This window comes from Pongo abelii, chromosome 16 (assembly GCF_028885655.2).
Source record: "Pongo abelii isolate AG06213 chromosome 16, NHGRI_mPonAbe1-v2.0_pri, whole genome shotgun sequence".
Taxonomy (NCBI): domain Eukaryota; kingdom Metazoa; phylum Chordata; class Mammalia; order Primates; family Hominidae; genus Pongo; species Pongo abelii.
In genome coordinates, this window is record NC_072001.2 from 95,896,317 (window position 1) to 95,918,876 (window position 22,560).

Consider the following 22,560-nt stretch of genomic DNA (forward strand, 5'->3'; position numbering starts at 1 on the left):
CAAGCTGGAGACTCTGTCCCCTTTGGATCCAGACATAAGCATGTATTAGGACAAAGCTATCAAACTCATCTTCTCTTTTTTTTTGAGACAAAGTCTCGCTCTTGTCCCCAGGCTGGAGTGCAATGGCACAACGTCGGCTCACTGCAACCTCTGCCTCCCAGGCTCAAGCGACTCTCCTTTCTCAGCCTTCCAAGTAGCTGGGACTAGAGGCGCCTTCCACCACGCCCGGCTAATTTTTGTATTTTTAGTAGAGACAGGGTTTCACCGTGTTAATCAGGATGGTCTCGAACTCCTGACCTCGTGATCCACCCACCTTGGCCTCCCAAAGTGCTGGGATTACAGGTGTGAGCCACCGCACCTGGCCTATCAAATTCATCTTAAAGTGCTTTTCCTTGCTGCTATAGACAGTTTAGAAGAAACAGAAACTCAGAAGAGCTTGCACTTGAGCAGCTGCTAAGAGAAACTATATAAAAATGAGATTTTGCCCTTAAATGCATTTGGATGGGGCATTTTCAGGTCAATTTCTGAATACTAAAAAGATCTAATCACTACATTGTGAATAAGATACAGTTATTTAAAAATCCCTGGAGCAGTCAAAGAATCAGAGTGATGGTTAACCTTTCCTGAGAGTCAAGAAAATTAACCAACCAAGTTTAATTTAATTTAGGGTTTTTCTTACTGACTTAATATTTATTTCTAGGCCACAAAGCATCCCTTTCTGTGTAAAATCTGGAAAAAATGAACCACTTCTCCCACCGGACAGGTTATCTGCATTCTTTTCAACATTATTTTAAAATAGGAAATATATAGCACCTGGCACAAAATGTGAAAGATAGAAAAGAACATACAGAAAATAGCACACCAGACTGGGCACAGTGGCTCATGCTTGTAATCCCAGCACTTTGGGAGGCCAAGACAGGCGGATCACTCGAGGTCAGGAGTTCAAGACCAGCCTGGCCAACATGGCTAAACCCTGTCTCTACTAAAAATACAAAAATTAGTTGGGTGTGGTGGTGTGCATGCCTGTAATCCCAGCTACTCGGGAGGCTGAGGCATGAGAATCACTTGAACCCGGGAGGTGGAAGTTGCAGTGAGCCAAGATCGCACCACTGCACCCCAGCCTGGGCAACAAGAGCAAGACTCCATCTAAAAAAAAAAAAAAAAAAAAAGGACGACAAGAGAACTACACCAGCACACACTCAGCCCCTTGCCATGTGATGCCCTGCACCACCCTGGACTCTGCAGAGACTCCCCACCAGCAAGAAGTCTCTCACCAGATATGGCCCCTCAACCTTCGACTTAGCCTCCATAACTGTAAGAAATAAAGTCCTTTTCTTTATCAGTTACCCAGTTTCAGGTATTCTGTTATCAGCAACAGAAAACAGACTGAGACATACCTAGAGTGGTCAAATTCATAGAGACAAAAGGTAGAATGGTGATTGCCAGAAACTGAAAGCAGAGGGGAATTTGGAGTTGTTGTTTAAATGGGTACAGACTTTCTGTTTGAGTGATGAAAAAGTTCTGAAGATGGATGGTGGTGCTGATTGCCACTGAACCGTACACTTAAAAATGGTTAAGATTGGCTGGTAGCCGGGGACGGTGGCTCACGCCTGTAATCCCAACACTTTGGGATGCCGACTCAGGTGGATCACAAGGTCAGGAGATCGAGACCATCCTGGCTAACATGGTGAAACCCCATCTCTACTAAAAATACGAAAAATTAGCCAGGAGTGGTGGCAGGCGCCTGTAGTCCCAGCTACTTGGGAGGCTGAGGCAGGAGAATCACTTGAACCCGGGAAGCAGAGGTTGCAGTGGGCCGAGATCGTACCATTGCACCCCAGCCTGGGCTACACAGCTAGACTCCGTTTCCAAAAAAAAAAAAAAAATTGGCCGAGCATGGTGGCTCACATCTGTAATCCCAGCACTTTGGGAGGCCGAGATGGGCAGATCACCTAAAGTGAGGAGTTCAAGACCAGCCTGGCTAACATGGTGAAACCCCATCTCTTACTAAAAAACAAAATATAAAAATTAGCCAGGTGTGGTGGTGCAGACCTGTAATCCCAGCTACTTGGGAGGCTGAGGCAGGAGAATCACTTAAGCCTCAGAGGCAGAGGCTGCAGTGAGCTGGGATTGTGCCTCTGCACTCCAACTTGGGTGACAGACCGAGACTCCATCTCAAAAAAAAATGGTTAAGATAGCCGGGTGTGGTGGTTCACACCTGTAAGCCTCCCAGCCTTTTGGGGGGTTGAGGCAGGTGGATTACATGAGGTCAGGAGTTCAAGACCAGTCTGGACAACATGGTGAAACCCCGTCTCTACTAAAAATACAAAAATTAGCTGGGCGTGGTGGTGCACACCTGTAATCCCAGCTACTCGGGTGGCTGAAGCAGGAGTATCACTTGAACTCAAGAGGCAGAGGCAAGACTCTGAAAAAAAAAAAAAAAAAAAAGGTGCCGGGCGAGGTGGCTCATGCCAGTAATCCCAGCATTTTGAGAGACCAAGGCAGGTGGATCACCTGAGGTCAGGAGTTTCAGACCAGCCTGACCAACATGGAGAAATCCCGTCTCTACTAAAAATACAAAATTAGCCGGGTGTGGTGGCACATGCCTGTAATCCCAGCTACCCAGGAGGCTGAGGCAATAGAATCAATTGCACCAAGGAGGCGCCGGTTGCAGTGAGCCGAGATCATGCCATTGCACTCCTATCTGGGCAACAAGAGCAAAACTCCGTCTCAAAAAAACCAAAAAAAGGTTAAAAAATTGTTAAGATGGCCAATTGTATGTTATATGTATTTTACTACAGTTTTTTAAAAATCAATTTCCTGTATACTTATTTATTCATTCATGCATTTGTTCAATCATTCAATAAAATTATGTGTGCCAGAATCACACAGAGATTTATGTAAAGACTTATCTGTGGACTAAGAAAGACAAAAGGAAATTAAATAGGCAAAGAAATGACATGAGGACATTATAGGCAGTAAGTTCAGGATGTGGAAAACCAAAAAAGCTGAACCAGAGAGAAGACAAAGTGAACAGAGGCCAGATATAAAGACCTCAGGTACCCTACTAAGGAAAAGAGATTTGATTCTCTAAGAGGCAAGAGCAACTAAAGATGTATGTAGCACACAGACCTCCTATCCTGTGTTTTAGGAGGGCTCTGGCTTCCATTTGGAAACTGGATTAGAGGGACCCAGGTACAAGGCCAGACGGAGAGGAGACAGGTGCCACAACACTGACAGGGTGATGACAGTGAGAGCCTCCACCACAGGTCGCACACACTGCCCACTTTTTTATCACGCTGGATAAAACATGCGGCAAACTGCCGGGCGCGGTGGCTCATGCCTGTAATCCCAACACCTTGGGAGGCAGAGGCAAGAGGATCTCCTGAGCCCAGGAGTTCAAGACCAGCCTGGACAACATGGGGAGACTCCGTCTCTATTTTTTTTTTTTTAACAACAACAAAAAAGACACGAGGCATAGAGACTAAAGCAGAAAAGAAATCCTTCTCTCCTGCTTTCTTTCAACGGGGGAACAGGTAACAAGGAGGCTACATCAATTTTTACCTCTCCAGAAAAAGACAGGAAGCAGGACACAGGCTACTGTAAGTCAGGGCACAATTCATTGCTCTGATGGTTCTCCAAGTGTCATCCCTGAGCCAGCAGCATTCACATCCCCCAGGAGCTTGTTAGAAACTCAAATTCTCGCCGGGCGCGGTGGCTCACACCTGTAATCCCAGCACTTTGGGAGGCCAAGGCAGATGGATTACCTAAGGTCAGGAGTTTGAGACCAGCCTGGCCAATATGGTGAAACCCTGTCTCTACTAAAAATACAAAAATTAGCCAGGTGTGGTGGCACATGCCTGTAATTCCAGTTAATGGGGAGGCTGAGGCAGGAGAATGTATTGAGCCCGGGAGACAAAAGTTGCAGTGAGCTGAGATCGTGCCACGGCACTCCAGCCTGGGCAACAGAGCAAGATTCTGTCTCAAAAAAAAAAAAAAAAATTATTAGGCCTGCCCCCAGCCCTACTGAATCAGAATCTCTGGGGATGGAGCTTAGGGTTCTGTGCTTTAACAAGCACAGATGTAAGTCCAAGTTTAAAACTGCTGGGCCTGGTGGATCACTGCTGTAATCCCATCACTTTGGGAGGCTGAGGCGGGCGGATGACTCGAGGTCAGGAGTTTGAGACCAGCCTGGGCAACATGGTGAAACCCCTTCTCTACAAAATATTAGCCGGGCTTGGTAGCGTGACCTGTAGTGCCAGCTACTCTGGAGGCTGAGGTGGGAGGATTGCTTAAGCCTGGGAGGTGGAGGTTGCAGTAAGCCAAAATCACGCCACTGCACTCCAACCTGGATGACAGAGGGAGACGCTATCTCAAACAAGAGGTTTAAAACCACTCCTCTTTATAATAGAGTATAGTGTACCTGCCACTTATGGCATGCTCCCTGATCTTCTACCCGACTTACCTGTTAAAACTAATGCTCAGGCTCCTTTGAATTGACTCTTGGTAAAAAAAAAATTGCCTGGCTGGGAGCGGTGGGGCATGCCTGTAAACCCAACACTTTGGGAGGCCAAGGCAGGTGGATCACCTGAGGTCAGGAGTTCCAGACCAGCCTGGCCAACATGATGAAACCCTGTCTCTACTAAACATACAAAAAAAAATTAGCTGGGCTTGGTGCCATGCACCTGTAATCCCAGCTATTCAGGAGGCTGAGGCAGGAGAATGGCTTAAACCGGGGAGGCAGAGATTGCAGTGAGCAGAGATCATGCCACTGCACTCTAGCCTGGGTGACAGAGCGAGACTCTGTCTCAAAAAAAAAAATCGCCAAATTTATCTCCTCGCCAAAAATTTAAAAATTTACTTGTGTGAATTTGTCACAAACACATAAAGCAAAGTACACCTGTCTCATGCATTTTATGTATATTCTATCTTATTTCATAAAACCTTTGAGGTGGTTGGTGTACAGGTAATGAATGTTTACCTTAGATTTCAAATGCACTTTATGAAGACTGTTAAAATGTTTAATCTATAGAAGATCCAGAACTTTGTAGGGACTTGGAGACCAAAGCTTTCTAGTCCACAAAGTCAAAAAGCCTAGGAAACATACACCAAGAGAAACCATCTATAAGAAGCCAGGCAGAGGCCGGGCATGGTGGCTCACACCTGTAATCCCAGCACTTTAGGAGGCAGAGGCGGGCAAACCACTTGAGGTCAGGAGTTCCAGACCAGCCCAGCCAACATTGTGAAACCCCGTCTCTACTAAAAATACAAAAGTTAGCCAGGCGTGGTGGCACGCGCCTGTAGTCCCAGCTATTTGGGAGGCTGAGGCAGGAGAATCGCTTGAACCCGAGAGGCAGAGGTTGCAGTGAGCCGAGATTGCAGCACTGCACTCCAGCCTGGATGACAGAGCAACTCCGTCCCCCAAAAAAAAAAAAAAAAAAAAAAAGAAGCCATACAGAAATCCTGTGTATCCAGGTGTCCTGGGGTCTTCAAGGTGAGGGCACTCGTCCTCTGTTGTTGTATAAGAAAAAATGTGAACATTTTACTGAAATTTTAAGAGCCACCTATTTTTCTCCCTGTTTACAAAATATGTCAGCTGGGCATGGTGACTCATGCCTGTAATCCCAGCACTCTGGAGCCAGAGACGGGCAGATCACTTGAGGTCAGGAGTTTGAGACCAGCCCGGGCAACATGACAAAACCCCATCTCCACTAAAAATACAAAAATTAGTCATGGCACACACCTGTAATCCCAAATACTGGGGAGGCTGAGGCACGAGAATCACTTGAGCCTGGGAGGCAGAAGTTACAGTGAACCAAGATCCTGCCACTGCACTCCAGCCTGAGGGATAGAGCAAGACTCTGTCTCAAAAAACAAAAACAAAAGAAAATATGTCTGTTGCCATTAAGGAGCGTTTTGTTCTGGCCCTCTCCAACTACTTGAGCCCAGGATTTTGAGACCAGCCTGGACAGTATAGCAAGATCTACAAAAATTAAAAATTAGGCAGGCATGGTGGCGCACACCTGTAGTCCTAGCCACTCGGGAGGCTGAGTGGGGAGAACAGCTAGAGCCTGGGAGTTCGAGGTTACCATGAGCTATGATCAGGCCACTGCACTCAAGCTCTGGGCAACGGTGACAGAGCAAGACTCTTTTTAAAAAAAGAAAAAAACAGGTGGCTGGCTGGGTGCAGTGGCTCACGCCTGTAATCCCAGCATTTTGGGAGGCCGAGGCGGGCAGATCACGAGGTCAGGAGATCGAGAGCACCCTGGCTAACACAGTGAAACCCCGTTGTTACTGAAAATACAAAAAATTAGCCGGCCGTGGTGGCGGGCGCCTGTAGTCCCAGCTACTTGGGAGGCTGAGGCAGGAGAATGGCGTGAACCCGGGAGGCGGAGCTTACAGTGAGCCAAGATCACGCCACTCCAGCCTGAGCAACAGAGCAACACTCCGTCTCAAAAAAAAAACAAAACAGGCGGCCTCTGGCAGGCCTCCAGCCAGTTAGACCATTTGACCAGGACGTGTGCAGCTCAGCCAGCCACAGAACTGGAATTTTTCAGGAGCAGGGGGAGCATGGAGTTTGGACTTTGCTGAGCAACTGAAGTGGAGCGCAGAGCTTACTCGCTTAGAAGAGAGCACCATGGATGGCAAACAAGGGGGCATGGATGGGAGCAAGCCCACGGGGCCAGGAGACTCTCCTGACACCAGGCTTCTTTCAAACCCATTGATGGGTGATTCTGTGTCTGATTGGTCTCTTACGCCTGCAGCTGCAATCCACGGACATCAGCTGTCTCTGAGGAACCTCATCAGCCAGAGGTGGCTTGTGAACATCATCACGGCAGATCGTGTTTCCCCACTCCATGAAGCCTGTCTCAGAGGTCATCCCTCTTGTGTAAAGATTTTATTAAAGCATGGAGCTCAGGTGAATGGTGTGACAACAGATTGGCACACTCCACTGTTTAATGTTTGTGTCAGCAGCAGCCGGGATTATGTGAATTTGCTTCTGCAGTGTGAGGCCAGCGTTCAACCTGAGTGTGATCTGGCATCCCCCATCCATGAAGCTGCTGGGAGAGACCACGTGGAGTGTGTCGACTCTTACAGCTCATAGGGGCAACACTGACCATAACATCAGCCACCTGGGCACTTGACTGTATTTGGCTTGTGAAAACCAGCAGTCAGCCTGTGTCAAGAAGCTTCTGGAGTCAGGAGCAGACATGAACCCAGGGAGAGGTCAGGATTCCCCACTTCATGCGGTGGCCAGGACAGCCAGTGAAGAGCTGGATTTTGGAGCAGACACCCAGGCCAAGAATGCTGAAGGCAAATGTCCTGTGGAGCTGGTGCCTCCAGAGAGCCCTTTGATCCAGCTCTTCTTGGAGAGAGAAGGGCCCCCTTCTTTGATGCAGTTATGCCTAGAATTCAGAAGTGCTTTGGAATCCAGCAGCATCATAAGATAACCAAACTCGTCCTCCCAGAGGATCTGAAATGGTTTCTCCTACATCTTTATAGGCATCAATGGAATGGATTCACAAACAACGTGAAAACACTATTGAGTGTTGTAGCCACTAGAATTTTAAAATCAAGTTGGGCTTACAGAGTTTGACTAATTTTTTCGATTAGATTTGTATTTGTTAAACTCTGAAGCCAGAGTTTAAACACACTGCATACGTTTGTATTATTAGTTAGAAGGCATGAAGACTTTTTTCCCTGCTTGGAGACTGTGTAAAATAACAGCTATTGTTCTGCATATCTACTGCATGCCAAGCACTTTCTGCATCATCTAATTCAGCCCTCACAGCAACTGGGTCAATATATCCAATTTCCCAGAGCAAGGATAGAGGAGACAGATTCAAATACAGGATTTCTGACGTTAACTTGTGTGATGATTTGATCGAAGCAGGATTTTCCAGCATCCCTATCCTTGTTCCATCTCTGCTATACGGGAATGAAAATAAAGAAATATATTTCAAAAAAGAAAAAAAAAACAAACCAGAGACGGTCTCCTGGAGTTGAATTCAGGTCTCCTCCTTAGATGGTGACCATGGGGAAGCAGCTTACACTCCCTTTGCTGGCGTAACCAGCAGGTACTGCTGTAAACTTCCTGGTACAATACCTGAAACAAGGCAAACACCCAACAGATATCTTGCATATATTGATTCCCTTCTCTGCCAGTACAGTATCGTTGAGAATGTATAATAACATCAGTCACCACTAGATGGCAGTAATGGCACTAAGTAATTAGTTATTAAGCTGTCCTTTTTAACAAAATGAGGTAGCTAAACAACTACAAAAAAAAAGACTGGTCCTTCTTAGACCTAAGTATTATTTCTGTTACCCAGATTTTACTCATTATTTCATTCAGCAAATATGTATTCAATGCCTACTATGTGTCAGGCACCACAGTAGGCAGTGAGGATACTAGGCTCAGCCAGGGAAGACACAGTACCTGCCCACACAGACCTTAAGGGGTAGGTAGGAAAATGCACAAAGAATCACACCAGTAAGATACCACAGCATAGTAAGTGCTGTGATAGTGCATAAGGGAAGAAGCAGACTGATGGGGGGAAAGGAAGGTGTCCCTGAGAGGCAGATGAGAAAAAGATGAAGGAGCCAAGATCCAAGGAAGATAGACGGGAGGTGAGGGGTGGAAACGGGGTCCCCAGGAAGAACTTGCCAAAGGCTCAGGAGCAGGCTGGGGCCTCTGCTGCTGGGGGGACATGCAGAGGCCAGGGCTTGCATGCCTCAGGAGCCTTATTCAAGTTGGGAAGTTTTGTTTTTTGTTTTTTGTTTTTTTTTCCTTAAAAAAAAGGCCTGGCGCGGTGGCTCACGCCTGTAATCCCAGCACTTTGGAAGGCTGAGTCAGGTGGATCATGAGGTCAGGGGTTCAAGACCAGCCTGGCCAAGATGGTGAAACCTTGTCTCTACTAAAAATACAAAAAAATTAGCTGGGCGTGGTGGCAGGCACCTGTAATCCCAGCTACTCCGGAAGCTGAGGCAGAGAATTGCTTGAACCCAGGAGTCGGAGGTTGCAGTGAGCCGAGATTGTGCCACTGCACTCCAGTCTGTGCGACAGAGTGAGACTCCGTCTCAAAAAAAAAAAAAAAGAGAGAGAGAGAGGCAGGCCAGGTGCGGTGGCTCACACCTATAATCCCAACACTTTGGGAGGCCGAGGCAGGCAGATCACTGGAGCTCAGGAGCTTGAGAGAACATGGTGAAACCCCATCTCTACTAAAAATACAAACATTAGGTCGAGTGTGGTGGCTCACGCCTGTAATCCCAGCACTTTGGGAGACTGAGGCGGGCGGATCACCTGAGGTCAGGAGTTCGAGACCAGCCCAGCCAACATGGCAAAACCCCGTCTCCACTAAAAATACAAAATTAGCCAGGCTGGTGGAGCGTGCCTGTAATCCCAGCTACTCGGAAGGCTGAGGCAGGAGAATCACTTGAACCCAGGAGGCAGAGGTGGCAATGAGCCGAGATTGTGCCACTGGACTCCAGCCTGGGCAAAAAGACCAAAACTTGGTCTCAAGATAAATAAATAAATTAATTAATTAATAAAAAAACAAAAATTAGCTGGGCGTGGTGGTGCTTGCCTGTAGTCTAAGCTACTTGGGAGGCTGAGGCACAAGAATCGCTTGAGCCTATGAGGCGGAGGTTGCAGTGAGCCGAGATCGTGCCACTGCACTCCAGCCTGGGAGACAGAGCAAGACCCTGACTCAAAAAAAAAAAAAGAATGTTAAAGAAAAAGTATTATTTATGACATGTGTTAAAAGGTAGTAAGGCAGACTTTATCCAAAAGGAGCCACAGTGATAGGTGCAGGGAACACTGCCACAGGGTCTTGCAGTGGGCACGAGAGATTGGACTCAACCCCGACTTCAACAAAGACAAGGGGAGATTTATAACCAAGGAGCATGATCTCGGCTCACCACAACCTCCGCCTGCCAGGTTCAAGCAATTCTCCTGCCTCAGTCTCCCACACACCCAGGTAATTTTGTATTTTTAGTATAGATGAGGTTTCAACATGTTGGTCAGGCTGGTCTCGAACTCCTGACCTCAAGTGATCCACCCACCTCAGTCAGCCTCCCAAAGTGCTGGGATTACAGGCGTAAGAAGCCACGCCTGGCCTCAGATGAGACTCTTGTAATGCTTTTTTTTGTTTTTGTTTTCATTTTTGTTTTTGAGATGGAGTCTTGCTCTGTCGCTGAGGCTGGAGTGCAGTGGCGTGATCTTGGCTCACTGCAACCTCTGCCATCCCAGTTCAAGCGATTCTCCTGCATCAGCCTCCCGAGTAGCTGGGATTATAGGTGTGTCCCACCACGCCCAGCTAATTTTTGTATTTTTAGTAAAGACAGGGTTTCAGCATCTTGGCCAGGCTGGACTTGAACTCCTGACCTCATGATCCACCCGTCCCAGCCTCCCAAAGTGCTGGGATTACAGCTGTGAGCCATTGCACCCAGCCCGAGACTCTTGTAATGTTTTAATAGGCTTCAAATGTTTCTAAATAAGAAATATTGGGGCATATAAAAATAGAAATACCAGGCCAGGGGCCGTGGCTCATGCCTGTAATCCCAGCACTTTGGGGGGCCAAGGCGGGTGGATCACCTGAGGTCGGGAGATCAAGACCAGCCTGACCAACACGGAGAAACCACATCTTTACTAAAAATACAAAATTAGCTGGGCGTGGTGGCAGATGCCTGTAATCCCAGCTACTCAGGAAGCTGAGGCAGCAGAATCACTTGAACCCGGGAGGCAGAGGTTGCAGTGAGCCAAGATCGAGCCATCGCACTCCAGCCTGGGCAACAACAGCAAAACTCCATCTCAAAAAACAAACAAACAAACAAAATAGAAATATCTAGTAAGGACAGTAGCAGGTGTGAATATAGATTAAGCAAGACTGGTGATTAGTTGAGATTCGTTAAAGTTGAGTGATGGGTACATGCAGGTTCATTACATTATTTTCCACTTCTGTATATTTCAGGGTTTGGGTTTTTTCATCACAAAAAGTTTTGTGTTTGTTTTATGGTTTTGGGTTTTTTTAGATAGCATCTTGCTCTATCACCCAGGCTGGAGTGCAGTGGTGCAACCATGGCTCACTGCAGTCCTGACCTCCTGGACTCAAGTGATCCTCCCTCCTCAGCCTCCCAAGTAGGTGGGGCTATAGGTGTGCACCACCACACCCAGCCAATTTTTTTTTTCATTTTTGCTAGAGAGGGGGTCTTGCTACGTTGCCCATGCTAGTCTCAAACCCCTGGGATCAAGTGATCCTCCTGTCTCACCCTCCCGAAGTGCTGAAATTACAGGTGTGAGCCACCACACCCAGCATATCAACAAGTTTTTTTCATTTTTTGGGTTTTGGGGGAAGTTTTTTGTTGTATTTTGTGTTTTTGTTTTTGTTTTTGTTTTTGTTTTGAGACAGGATCTCTGTTGCCCAGGCTTGGGTGCAATGGTGTGATCATGGCTCACTGCAGCCTGGACCTCCCAGGCTCAGGGAATCCAGTTTTTTGTTTGTTTTTTCGTTTTATTTACTTATTTATTTATCTATTTTTGAGACAGAGTCTAGTTCTGTCACCCAGTCTACAGTGCAGTGGCATGATCTTGACTCACTACAGCCTCTGCCTCCTAGGTTCAAGTGATTCTCCTACCTCAGCCTCCCGAGTAGCCGGGACTATAGGCGCCCACCACCACGCCCAGCTAATTTTTGTATTTTTAGTAGAGACGGGGTTTCATATGTTGGCCAGGATGGTCTCAAACTCCTGACCTCAGGTGATCTGCCTACCTTGGCCTCCCAAAGTGCTGGGATTACAGGCATGAACCACTGCACCCGGCCCCAAACAGTTGTTTTAGTGAAGACGTTGCCTTAGTCTCTTCCCACTTTTAATATTTTCATTTGCCCTATTGCCCTCCAAAGTAGAAGATGCACTAAAATCCAGTTCCTCCCTAGGTTTACTGTAATATATAAGCTTCTAAAATTTTTTTCGTCTTATAAAGGTTGAAAATTGCTGATGACTAATTGGAAGCTTCGCACAAATGCTTGGAATTTTTTTTTTTTTTTTTTTTTTGAGATGGAGTCTTGCTTTGTCGCCCAGGCTGGAGTGCAGTGGTGCGATCTTGGCTCACTGCAGCCTCTGCCTCTTGGATTCAAGCAATTCTCCTGCCTCAGCCTCCCGAGTAGCTGGGATTACAGGCATGCGCCGCCACACCCAGCTAATTTTTGTATTTTTAGTAGAGACAGGGTTTCACCATGTTGGCCAGGATGGTCTTGATCTCCTGACCTCATGATCCACTCACCTCAGCCTCCCAAAATGCTGGGATTACAGGCGCGAACCACCGCGCCCAGCCAATTCCTTGGATTTAAGAGCCGACAGCTGCGAGAACTTCCCTTCTGGCAGGCAAACCAACTCCACAGCGTGAAAGCCACAGGAACGCTGGGGAGATAAATGCAGGAAGACAGAGGTCCTACTCAATGGCACCATCACCCTGCATTGCTGTGACCAGGCCTCCAAGGTTCCCTGGCTCCTTCTTTCAGGTTGCTGAAGGGGACCCTGGAGCACCTCGGCTGAGAGGAGTCCCTGCCCCAGCTTTGGGGGCACAGGCCCCTACTGTCCTTTTCTGCCTTGTCTCTGGCCCTTCTCCCCTACCTTCCAGCCACACCAAACAACAGGCCACACCCCACTGCACTCAGCTGTCTCCCAGACATGTTTCTGCCCTTTCTCATGCATTAGCTCACTGCCCGGAATGGCCTTCCCAGCATTTCCCCTAGAAATTCCATTTGCTCTTCTGAATGCCTTATAAGGATCTCTTCTCCAGAAAATGTCCTTACTAATCTTATCAGTTGGGGTTACCTGGTCATCTCTCTACTTAGTGATCAGTGTTCAAATCCTGCTTCTCTGTATCAGCTCTGTGAGGTTGAATGAGCTGTTCCATCTTTTCCGTCTAGGTTTTCTCATTTCTTTTTTTGTCCTTTTTTTTTTTTTTTTCAAGACAGGGTCTGGCTTTGTCACCCAGGCTAGAGTGCAGTTGCGCAATCTCGGCTCACTGCAACCTCCTCCTCCCAGGCTCAAGCAATCCTCCCACCTCAGGCTCCAGAATAGCTGGGACTACAGGCCTGTGCCACCAATCCCAACTAATCTTTTTGTATTTTTAGTAGAGATATGGTTTTGCTATGTTGCCCATGCTGATCTCGAACTCTTGAGCTCAAAGTTATCCACCCACCTTGGCCTCCCAGGGTGCTGGGATTACAGGCATGTGCCACCGTGCCCGGCCGGGGCCATGCTCTTTCTGAAGCCTCCAGAGGAGACCCTCTGTTCCATGCCTTTTTCTTCTGGTGTTGGTGGCAGTCCTTGAAGTTCCTTGCTTCATGGATGATACTTCACTCCAGTCTCTGCAGCAGAAATTCTCTGGTGTGTGTAGACAAGCCTTCCTCTGTCTCCCTCTTAGGAAGATACATGTTTTAACACTTAAGGCCCACCCTGATCATCCAAAATCATCTCCCCATCTCAAGATAATTTTTTTTTTTTTGAGATGGAGTCTCGCTCTGTTTCCCAGGCTGGAGTGCAGTGGCGCAATCTTGGCTCACTGCATCCTCCACCTCCTGGGCTCAAGTGATTCTCCTGCCTCAGCCTCCTAAGTAGCTGGGACCACAGGCATGTGCCACCATGCCCGGCTAATTTTTGAATTTTTAGTAGAGATGGGGTTTCACCATGTTGGCCAGGCTGGTCTTGAACTCCTGACTTCAAGTGATCCACCTGCCTCGGCCTCCCAAAGTGCTGGGATTACAGGCGTGAGCCATCCTGCCCGGCATCAAGATCCTTAAATTAAGCTGGGCGTAGTGAGCCGAGATCATGTCACTGCACTTCAGCCTGGAGGACAAAGCAAGACTCCATCTCAAAATAAAATAAAATAAAATAAATTTTTTTTGTGGGGGATGGAGTTTCGCTCTTGTTGCCCAGGCTGGAGTGCAATGGCACGATCCCGGCTCACCACAACCTCCGCCTCCCAGGATCTAGTGAGTCTCCTGCCTCAGCCTTCTGAGTAGCTGGGATCACAGGCATGCACCACCACACCCAGCTAATTTTTTGTATTTTTAGTAGAGACAAGGTTTCTCCATGCTGGTCAGGCTGGTCTCGAACTCCCAGCCTCAGGTGATCCGCCCACCTCGGCCTCTCAAAGTGCTGGGATTACAGGCGCGAGCCACCACACCCTAAAATACAATTGTTTTAAAAGTAAGATCTTTAACTTACACACCTGTACATTTGCAAAGCCCTTGTTGTTGGGTTTTTTTTTTTTTTTTTCTTTGAGACAAGAGTCTCACTGGGATTGCAGGTGTGAGCCACCTTGCCCTGCCTGTGTTTTGGGTTTTGTTGTTTTTGCCAGATAAAGTAACATTCAGTTTCCACATATTGGGATATCATTGGGAGACCATTATTCAGCCCACCACACACATCCCCAAATCTATCAGGTTAAATGGAGGTAGATTTTTAAGCTTTCCAAGTAGCTGGGACTACAGGCATGCACCACTATGTCTGGCTAATTATTTTTATTTTTTATAGAGTTGGGGGTCTCGCTACGTTGCCCAGGCTGGTCTTGGACTTCTAGGCTCAAGCAAACCTCCTGCCTCTGCCTTCCAAAGTGCTGGGATTACCGGTATGAGTCACCACACTGAGCAAGGGAGAAGGAATTTTAACAGAGTCCCTATAATAACTCCACAACTCTCTAAAAACCACACTGCTCGCCCCTCCCCACTCCCACAGGTTTTAGAGTTTCTGACTCCTGAAAGAGAATGAGTCACAGACAGTTCCCATCAGAAAAGACTATGGCCCTCCCACCTCCCATTTAGTTCCCGTTTGTTTAGGATTCAAGTGTCTTGGGCGGTTAGATAGCTCTCCAGCCTATCCAGTTTCCCTCTTGCCTCCCCTCTACTACCCCCAGAAATGCTTGTGCAATATTGGACTGACTCACCCAGGAATAACTCATGACTCTCCTTTGTTTACAGTTTAAGAGACTAGGGTGTTGAAATATCTCAGCAAAGGCCACTGAGGGACTCTTCAGTCCAGGGATAATGAAACACTGGACAACCTGGGAGGAGTTAGGTACATTCTCTGGCCTTCTCTCAGAGGGGCTTTTGCTGTGTTGTAACGGGCAGTGGTATGTTGATAAATATTTAACAAGGCGTCTCCAAGGGGAAAAGCCTTAATATGTAGTGTTTACCTATTCCTGTGGTGTAAATACCCCTGCTAAGGCCAGTTTCAAGCTACCAACATGACGTCATTGAAACCAAACTTGGAAAGAAAAGTGCATCATCATTCTGAGCAGCTGACTCCAGCACGCTACTGTAGCTCCCCTGACCTAAGGGAAAACTATCAGTCTTCACTCCATGAGGATGTACAGGCCCAGGGGCTGGATAATGTAGCTCTTAGAAGATCACGATAGAGTCAGTTTCCTAATTTCAGGGACCAAATATTACTGCTAAGAACAAATGGGAGTCCAGGTGCGGTAGCTCGCACCTGTAATCCAATCACTTTGGAAGGCCGAGGCGGGTAGATCACCTGAGGTCAGAGATGGAGACCAGCCTGATCAACATAGTGAAACCTCGTCTCTACTAAAAATACACAAATTAGCCGGGCATGGTGGCGTGCACCTGTAATCCCAGCTACTCAGGAGGCTGAGGCAGGAGAATCACTTGAACCCAGGAGGTGGAGGTTGCAGTGAGCCAAAATCGCACCACTGCACTCCAGCATGGGCAACAGACCAAGACTCAGTCTCAAAAAAAAAAAAGAACAAATGTGTAAAATAGTCACAGATCTTTACAATCCCGTCCAGCGATGAGATTCTAGGTACAAAACAAACATTAACATCTTTCTCCTCTGGAATCGCTTGAACCAAGGAGGCAGAGGTTGCAGTGAGCCAAGATCGTGCCACTGCACTCCAGCCTGGGAATCACAGTAAGACTCCGCCTCAGGGAAAAAAAAAAAAGAAATCTTTTTCCTCTGAACTCTCATCAAACTTCTATTTCTACATCTCCTTTGATTTTTTTATTTATCTAACAATGACTGTGCCAAGCAATGTTCCAAGTAAGGTATATACCTTGACACAATTCAACCTCACAACAAGCCCACAGGCAAGTACTTCATGTATTTATTTGTTTACTTATGTATTTATTGACACTGGGTCTCATTCTCTTGCCCAGTCTAGAGTGCAATGGCACCATCTGGGCTCACTGAAGCCTCGACCTCCTGGGCTCAAGTGATCCTCCCGCCTCAGCACCCCCAGAGTAGCTGGGATTACAGGCACACGCTACCACACCCCGCAAATTTTTGTAATTTTAGTAGAGAGGGCATTTCGCCTCGTTGCCCAGGCTGGTCTCGAACTCCTGGACTCAGGCGATCCACCTGCTTCAGCCTCCCAAAGTGCTGGGATTACAGGCATGAGCCACTGAGCCCAGCCTGGGGCAAGCACTTTTTAAAAATCTGTTTTACAAAGGAGCAAACTGAAGCGCTGAGAGGTTAAGTTACATGTCTAAAGTCACAAAGCCCTGAATTGCCTTTGCAATGCCCCTTAAAAAGTGGCAGAATAAATGACCACTCTCCCAACCCAAGAAGCTCTTCACATATTTCAGATTTAGATTCCCCATAAAAATAAAAGCACTATGTATACATATTTACATATAGTATATTTATGATCTACTTTATATTTTGTGACTGTTGTTAGTAATGAAAAGAAGAACAATTTTATACATCATGGGATATGCAGAGACCACTAGACATGGTCATTGTTCAAAGGTCTAAACAGGAACTACATTTCTAAGAAATTATTTACTTATTTTTTTTTTTAAGAGACGAGGTCTTGCTATGTCGCCCAGGCTGGTCTCGGAACTCCTGAGCTCAAGTGATCCTCCTGCCTTGGCCTCCCAAAGTGTAGGGATTACAAGCATGAGCCATGGTGCCCGGTCCTAAGAAATAATGTAATATTTCATTATTAATAACAACACCTGAAATTTATAGAGCATTTATTTTCTTTTGAGGCAGACTCTCTCTCTGTTGCCCAAGCTGCAGTGCAGTCGCACTATCTCAACTCACTGCAACCTCTGCCTCCTGGGTTTAAGCCATTCTCCTGCCTCAGCCTCCCAAGTAGCTGAGACTACAGGCGCGTGCCACCACGCCCAGCTAATTTTTGTAGTTTTAGTAAAGATGGGGTTTCACCATATTGGCCAAGCTGATCTTGAACTACTGACCTCCAGTGATCTACCGGCCTCGGCCTCCCAAACTGCTGGGATTACAGGCGTGACCAACCGCGCCCGGCAGAGCATTTTATGTTTAAAACAGTTTTTCATGTGTAATCAAGAGAGGATATGGAATCTGGAGCCAGTCAGACCTCAATTCAAATTCTGGTTTTAGTTATAATACTGTTCTTAGTGTGTATATGTAGGTAGGTAGCTAGGTAGGTAGGTAGATAGATAGGTAGACATAATTTGTTTTTTGAGACGTAGTCTCCCTCTGTTGCCCAGGATAGATAGACAGACAGACAGACAGACAAGATTAGATTAGATAGACAGATAGATAGATAAATTTTTTTTTTTTTGAGACGCAGTCTCCCTCTGTTGCCCAGGCTGCAGTGCAGTGGCGCAGTCTCGGCTCACTGCAACCTCTGCCTCCCTTTCAAGTGGTTCTCCTGCCTCAGCCTCCCGAGTAGCTGGGACTACAGGCATGTGCCACCACACCTGGCTAATTTTTTTTTTTTTTTTTTGTATTTTTAGTAGAGACGGGGTTTCACCATGTTAGCCAGGCTGGTCTGAAACTCCTGACCTCTGGCAATCCGCCCGCCTCAGCCTTCCAAGGCACTGGGAGCCACGGTACCCGGCCCTTACAGGCGTGAGCCACCGCACCCGGCCTTTAGTGTATATTTTAAAAACAGAGATAGGGGTCTATGTTGCCCACGCTGGTCTCAAACTCCTGAAATCAAGCGATCCTCCCACCTCGGCCTCTCAAAGTGCTGGAATTACAGGCTTGAGCCACTACGCCTAGCCTCAACATACTTTTCAACTGTTCAATTTTACTTGGAACAAGTAATAGCTTCACATGGTCCAAATTCACAAGTTACTAAATTTTTTTTTTTTTTTTTTTTTTGAGAAGGAGTCTCGTTCTGTTCCCCAGGCTAGAGTGCAGTGGCGCCATCTCGGCTGACTGCAACCTCCACCTCCCGGGTTCAAGCCATTCTCCTGCCTCAGCCTCCCAAGCTGCTGGGACTACAGGCGCATGCCACCACGCCCAGCTAATTTTTGTATTTTTACTAGAAATGGGGTTTCACCATGTTGGCCAGGATGGTCTCGATCTTTTTTTCTTTTTTGAGAGGGAGTCTCGCTCTGTTGCCCAGGCTGGAGTACGGTGGCGCCATCTCGGCTGACTGCAACCTCCGCCTTCAGGGTTCAAGCAATCCTCCCGCCTCAACCTCCCGAGTTGCTGGGACTACAGGCACCCGCCACCACACCCGGCTAATTTTTTGCATTTTTAGTAAAGACAGGGTTTCGCCGTGTTAGCCAGGATGGTCTCGATTTCCTGACCTCGTGATCCGCCCGCCTCGGCCTCCCAAAGTGCTGGGATTACAAACGTGAGCCACCGCGCCCAGCCACAAGTTACTAAATCTTACCAAAAAAAAAAAATTCCCAACTCAGTCACCCTAGCAACCTACATCCTCCTCACCCTGGAGATAAAACTATGTTAACACCTGAATATTCTTCCAGAGATATTTTATGCATACACGGTGCAAGCAAATGGCACATACAATCTTATTTTACATAAATATTGGCACTCTAAATTCATGTAAAGTTTGAGCTACAGTTTCCTCTTCGATATGAGTGCTAAGGAGGAGTACATCACAGAATTATGCAAAATGCCATGGAATCAGCACTCAATAAAGGCAAGTCTCCCTTTCCTTACCCTGAGAAGGGCTGTGAGGGAAAGGGGTCTTCAGCGTACCTCGGAATCACCTTGCTGCCTAATAATCCACAGCTTCTCGGGCCCCACCCACCACCGTCCTCAGAGTTTCCCATTTAGAAGGTCCGGGATAGACTCCTAACAGTGGCATTTCCAACGAGCTCCCCGACATTGGAGATGCTACTGGCTGGAGGACCATCTGAGAACCTCAATGTCTAGTGGAAACTTAGGTGCCCTCGATTCCAACCAGGCTCTACCCCATGAGCAAATTACTCCCGCTGAGCGCCAGTGTGAGTAGAGCTTCTATGTCAAAGGCTACTAGGAGGATTACCTAAGATAACGCACGCCTTGCTCAAGGCAAAAGTTCAGGAAGTCAAAATTGGTTTGGAGATGAAATGGGAAAAACAAGAGCAGCTCCAAGGAGAGAGGAACGTCCAGAAAACCAAGAAATACGACTGATAAAGGGTGCTGACCAGGTCCCTGGAGCTGCACCCCGGCCCCATGCGCCTCCCCAGGCCCCTGGCCGCACCGTGTCCTCCTCGCGCTCGTCGTCCCCCTCGCCCCCAGCGCCACCCTGCGCTGCGGATCCGGGACCGCCTGGGAAACGCCCTGGCCTGGCATGGCTTGGGGCTCTGGGCAGAAGCAAGGTCTAAAAACCAAGGTTGGGGCCTCATGTGTAAGTCTAGAAGCACAAAGCACCGCTTACCAAAACACCTCGAGGCAACCGTATGGCTTTTTTTTTTTTAATTAAGTTGTTCCGGGGCGGTGGCTCACGCCTGTAATCCCAGCATGTTGGGAGGCTGAGGCGGGCGGATCCCTTGAGCACGGAAGCTGAGGCTGCAGAAGGCCGTGGTCGCGCCACTGCACTCCGGCCTGGGGGACAGAGTGAGCCCCTGTCTCAAAAATATAAAACAAAATAAAAAATTAATAATTAAATTAAATGTGTGTAAAGATGTAGGTGACCCTCTAGCCCTCGGTGAGCCAGACTAAAAAACGCTTCCGCACTAGGTGTGGTGCCCGGAGCAGCCCCGCCCTCGGAGCACGCTTGTGCGCCAAGGCTGGTGGCGGAACGCGGACGTGCTGCGGGCAGAGAATGAAATGGCGGAGAAAGGCGGGGCAGGGCGCGGCTGAAGCCCCGCGGCCAGCCGCCAGGGGGCAGCCGCGCGTCTGCGTCCCGCGGGCGGCTAGAACCAGTCCTGCCGGAAGTTGGGGCGGTGCCTTCGCTTCCGCAGAGCCGCGCCACGTGGCCGGCCAGGAGGGACCGGGGAAAACAACAAGATGGCGGCAGCCGGGGGCGGGGTCAGCCCGGCGTCCCTGAGGCTGCGAGCCCCTTAAAGGGCCGCGTTCGAGCAGCCAGGCGAGATGAGCTGAGTGGTTTTACCCAGCCTTGGAGGCTGTTCGACTGAACATGGGCCTGGGCGGGGACAACCGCGCCAAGCGGCCGCGCCCCCCGCCTAGTCGGAGTTCATAGACCTAGGCCCTGCGGGGAATCCCGCCGCGCAGTTCCGCAAAGCTGCCAGCGTGCTTCCCAGTCGGGGCCCGTTTCTTTTGTCCCTGCGTTTGCTGCTCCGTGCGAACAAGGAGGACAGAAAACTCTTTCTCGGGGCGTTTTCTTCCTGAGCGAGAGATTAGGTTGCTGCAAATCCAACGAGGCGAGTCCTCTTGGATCGAATTAATGCGTTGGCTCTTCCCTTCGCAACAGCTTTGATGACCCTTTCCCGCCTTTGTGCAAAGCGTTAGAACAAACCCTTCCCACCTTCCTCCAAACGAAGGAGAAAAATCTCAATGATCTGGGTTTTAAAGTAGCTTCCCAGCCCGGTCCAAATGTTGGAATTTTTTTTTTTTTGACCGTAGACGGGAGCTGCCCTAGGACCTTGAATGTGTGGTAAAATCTGAAATTCTGTTAATTTATATCAGCCACCTTGGACACCTTTTCAGGAAATAAAAATTTAGACATCGGTAGCTGTGTATTATAAAATGCAAGAAATAAAACAATCGTCAAATGCTCAAGGCCCACAGCTTCCCCTTCGTGTCCACGGATCCAGTGCTGAAAGACCAAGCCTTTCACTCTGCCGGGGCAGTTGCCCCAGGGTCCATTTTCATTTCTCACCGTTTTTGTTTTACATGAGTTTGAGATGCAAAAGAGCCAGTGTGGGTAAAAATAGTTAACCCCAGCTACTCAGAGTGTGATGGTATATTTAGAATAAAGGAGACATTTGTCTTTGCTTTTATTTATAAATGTGTCATCTTACATTTGGGATTCAGGTTCTCTCAAGCTTGCTAAGAAATGTGTGAGGCCACTGGCATGTTTCTGAAATGTGACCTTTTTCTTGCTTATTTAAAACAAAATAATAATACTTGCCTCCCAAAGGTTTGGGAGGTTAATGTAATTTAAAAAAAAAAAAAGCCTGAATGTAATAAGGCTTCCAATGGAGGGCACACGACAGTGACAGCTGGGGAAAAGACAGTATTTTCTTTATGAAGAGATCCCTTATGGTTTCCTCAGGCTGGTAGGGATTTTTAACACTTGTGCTGTGATCAAAACTGTATTACTATTAATGGTATAATGTGAAGGGGGGCGGCGGAGGGCGTGGTCAAGACTTCTATTATAAGGCTTAAAGGTGGATTTTTGACCCAATCAGAGATTTAAGAGAATTTTTCTTTAGCCACTCTTTTGTGTATCCATGCCCTCTGAGGCTTCACTTCAGACTCGTCCATCGTTTGGCAAAGAAGCGGTGGACAGAGTTTCTAAAGAATCCTTTAACCTAGAAGGGTCAGGAATCCTCCCTCCCCTCAGTCTGAGAAAAGAATGCAGCTTTCCTTCATAGCATTTCCTCCAAAGGACCCTGCCCCGTTTGTGTCATTATTATTTTACAGTGACTATCTCTTTTTTTGTCTCCTTTTGTATGTATGGTTCAGATAAAATCTCGCACAACTTTTTCTGCAAATGCCATTGGCATACCGGAGCACAAGCTTTAGAGTACAGCCTCAGGTCTTAAGTTGTCTCCAGATTTTCATTAACATAGGCTTCCTGTTACAAAAGAGAAAATGTATTTTAAATTTTAAAATACCTTATTCTAAGAACTTCAGTTAAAAAAAAAAGACAAAAAATTTAAAAGAACCCATACTCTAATAATGCAGTCACTTGTTCTTAGGCTAGACTTAAGTTTGTTTTGGGGGATTATACCGTGTATACAATTTGTTACCTTGTTTACTTAACATTTAGAAATTACTGTTATATTTTATATTACTGAAGCAAATTGTGCTCAACAGAAAACATGAAAAATACAAAGAAAATCACCCAAAATGTGACTACCAAGAAATAACCACTATTAAGCTAATCGTCTGTACATCTGTATTTGTCTTAAAAATAATACTAGACATAGTTTTATAACCTACATTTTGTATTTATGTATAATGTACTTTTTTATGTCAATAAGAATCTTCATAACTTTTAGAGTCTGCACAGTATTCCAGCAGATGAGTATGCCGTAGTTAACCATTAACAGTTCTCTTATTGGACACCAGATTTGTTAAATAGGTTTTGGGTTTTGTTTTGTTTTGTTTTGTTTGAGACGAGGTGTTGCCCAGGTGAGATCATAGTGCGCTACAACCTAGAACTCCTGGGCTGAAGCA

General features: G+C 47.2%; 1 long non-coding RNA gene and 1 pseudogene across 1 annotated transcript; one reads left to right on the top strand and one right to left on the bottom strand.

Annotated features, from left to right (window-relative positions):
- Positions 1 to 3,999: 3,999 nt before the first annotated feature.
- LOC129050202 (ankyrin repeat and SOCS box protein 9-like) lies at positions 4,000 to 7,799 on the top strand (annotated as a pseudogene).
- A 4,964-nt stretch (positions 7,800 to 12,763) lies between these two features.
- Positions 12,764 to 22,010, bottom strand: LOC129050203 (uncharacterized). The gene is made up of 2 exons (XR_008513788.1): positions 19,631 to 22,010; positions 12,764 to 16,943 (listed from the first exon to the last, which is right to left on the bottom strand). It is a non-coding gene; the product is annotated as an uncharacterized LOC129050203 (long non-coding RNA).
- Between the last annotated feature and the right edge of the window lie 550 nt (positions 22,011 to 22,560).